Below are 3036 nucleotides of genomic sequence, written 5' to 3' on the forward strand. Positions count from 1 at the left end.
ACCTTGATATTTTCCTACACATCACAAATTAGTTAATAAGACAACAAATGATAGTACATTCCATTGAAAATCAATGGAAAGATAGGCACATCAGTGAATTTTTGGTAGCTGTGAATCAGTATAACCACTTTGGAAAGGAATTTGAATTAAACAAACGTGTATTTCGTATGACTCAGAGATTTTATTATTAGACTTCTACCCCAACGAATTCCATTACCCACCAAAATATATTTATCTAAATTTTCTGGGATATAAAAGAATTTGAAACAATTTAAATGCTTGGTGAATTGGTCATGGATAAATAAATGTTGTTACCCTAAAATAGAATGGTATTCTGCCATAACAATTTATGATTATGATGGTCAGCTAATTGGCATAGTGCATAGAGTGGAGGGTCTGTAGTCAAGCAAATTCATCTTCTGAATTGAAAACTGGCCTCAGACACTTTCCAGTCATGTGACCCTAGAAAAGTTATTGAATCCTCATTACTCAATTTCCCCATCTGTAAAATGAACTGGAAAAGGAAATGGCAATCCACTTTGGTATCTTTGTCAAGAAATTGTAGAATGGTGTCACAAAGAATCAGACATGAAAGAAAATAACTAAAGAGCTAACATGACAAAATGATGACTGCAGGGAAAAATGAAAATATGTACATGAAATGATGCAGATTGAAGTAAGCAGAGACAAGAAAGGGAACACACAGTGACTACTACAATATAAAAGGAAAGAATAACCACAAGAAAAAATAAAATTTGGTATTTCAGATAAAAAAGTATAATTCTAAAGAGATCTGAAAACATGCTCCCTCTTCCCCCTCCTCCTGTTGTAGAGATGAAAGCTTTATGAATATAACGCATTGAAAAAAATTTTGAACTTTTTTCAATATGTTGACAGATATAATGACTTTTGTCTCTTTAAATAATATTATTTATTTTGGAGGGTGATTCTGTGGGAGGGAAAAAAGAGTCAAACCGAACAAATTATGGTGACATAAAATAAATCACAAATAAAAGGAAATACTTTTACCAAAATTTTTGGAAAACTAAATTCATCTACCTCAGTTTAAGAATTCGTTATCAACCGACGCGCGTGACCTGCAGAGAGAGCTGGGGTGCCAGCCACCGCCGCCGGAGAGACCATCGCCATCGCAGAGCGGCTGCGGCCGGGGCCATGCTGCGGGTCCGCTGCCTGCGCAGCGGGAGCCGGGGTGCCAAGGCGGGGCATTACATCGGGTCACGGCTGGGGAGAGCCCTCACAGGATGGATGCAGCAAACTTTCCAGAGCATCCAGGCCGCAGCAGCCTCAGGAAGCCCCTTGCTGCTGAGGACAAGGCCACGGAGCCTGCCACGAAGGATTGCCCCGTCTCCTCCTATAACGAGTGGAACCCGCTGGAGGTGGTGATTGTAGGAAGGGCTGAAAATGCCTGAGTCCCCCCATTCACCGTGAAAGTCAAGGCCAACACATATGAAAAGTATTGCCCATTTTATCAGCAGAATGGAGGCCAGTACTTTCCCAAGGAGCATTTGAAAAAGGCTGTTGCTGAAATTGAAGAAATGTGCAATATTTTGAAAATGGAAGGAGTTACTGTTAAGAGACCTGATCCCATTGATTGGTCTTTAAAGTACAAAACACCAGATTTTGAGTCTACAGGTGTGTATGGTGCAATGCCTAGAGGCATTCTGATAGTAGTTGGAAATGAAATCATTGAAGCTCCCATGACATGGCATGCATGCTTCTTTGAGTATCGAGCACACAGATCAATTATCAAAGATTATTTCCATCGTGGAGCTAAGTGGACAACTGCTCCTAAACCCACAATGGCCAATGAGTTTTATGATCAGGATTATCCAGTCTATTCTGTAGAAGACAGACACAAATTGCCTGCTCAGGGAAAACTTTTGACGACTGAATATGAGCCGTGTTTTGATGCTGCTGACTTCATTCGAGCTGGAAGAGATATTTTTGCACAGAGAAGCCAGGTAACAACATATCACCTGGGCATTGAGTGAATGTGTAGGCATCTTTCTCCAGACTACAGGGTGCATATCATCTCCTTTAAAGATCCCAATCCAATGCATATTGATGCCACCTTCAATATCATTGGACCTGGGCTTGTGCTTTCCAACCCTGATGGGCTGTGTCATCAGATTGAACTTTTCAAGAATTCAGGATGGACTACAGTTACTCCTCCAACTCCAATCATCCCAGATGACCACCCACTCTGAATATCATCCAAATGGCTCTCCATAAATGTCTTAATGCTGGATGAAAAACGTGTTATGGTAGATGCCAATGAAATTCCAGCTCAAAAGATGTTCAAAAAACTAGGTATTTCAACAACTAAAGTTAATATTCGTAATGCCAATTCACTGGGAGGAGGTTTCCATTGTTGGACCTGTAATGTCCGTTGCCGTGGCACCCTGCAATCCTACTTTGACTAGAATTAGCCTGATGAGTGGTGGTAGCTGCTTAGATTGAAATAAGCCTAGGAAGCTTAGGTATAAGCTTCATTTTACTGCTAAAATAAATCCATGAGCTAGCTATATAGTGCTTTAAGCTATCATAATCTTAACAGTTTATTCTCACTCTCTTCCATATAAATGAAAAAAAAAACTTAATTGCTAAGTCTTTGGGATGACTTTTTGAAACACTTTGTGAACATTTGACAGAATGTGTTTCAAGACAAAGGTTAGCTGCTAGAATAACTTGGCCACTAATGTTTAACCATCTACCTCTGTTTAATGTTCTATCCAAAAGGCAGCTTCGAAATGATAGCCCTGAATTTAACATTCTTCTTTTCCTCTGTTAAGTAGTATTATGTATATGTGTATATATATATATATATATATATATATATATATGTCACTTTTTTCTAAGAAAAATACTTAAGTACTCAGATTTTAAGTGGTACCAGATAATTGCCTCTTTTTATAACAGTATTTTGGTCAATTTTTTATTTCTTTTTTTTTTTAAGATAAGCTAAACTATGAAAACATCAAAGGGAATTTTCCAGGAATTCTGTTAATATTCTCA

The 3036-nt window shown here is 38.5% G+C and overlaps 1 pseudogene; it reads left to right on the forward strand.

The window, feature by feature from the left end:
* The first annotated feature begins 1150 nt into the window (after nt 1–1150).
* LOC141516189 (glycine amidinotransferase, mitochondrial pseudogene) lies at nt 1151–2462 on the forward strand (annotated as a pseudogene).
* Nucleotides 2463–3036: the final 574 nt, after the last annotated feature.

Source organism: Macrotis lagotis, chromosome 3, assembly GCF_037893015.1.
Source record: "Macrotis lagotis isolate mMagLag1 chromosome 3, bilby.v1.9.chrom.fasta, whole genome shotgun sequence".
NCBI lineage: Eukaryota > Metazoa > Chordata > Mammalia > Peramelemorphia > Peramelidae > Macrotis > Macrotis lagotis.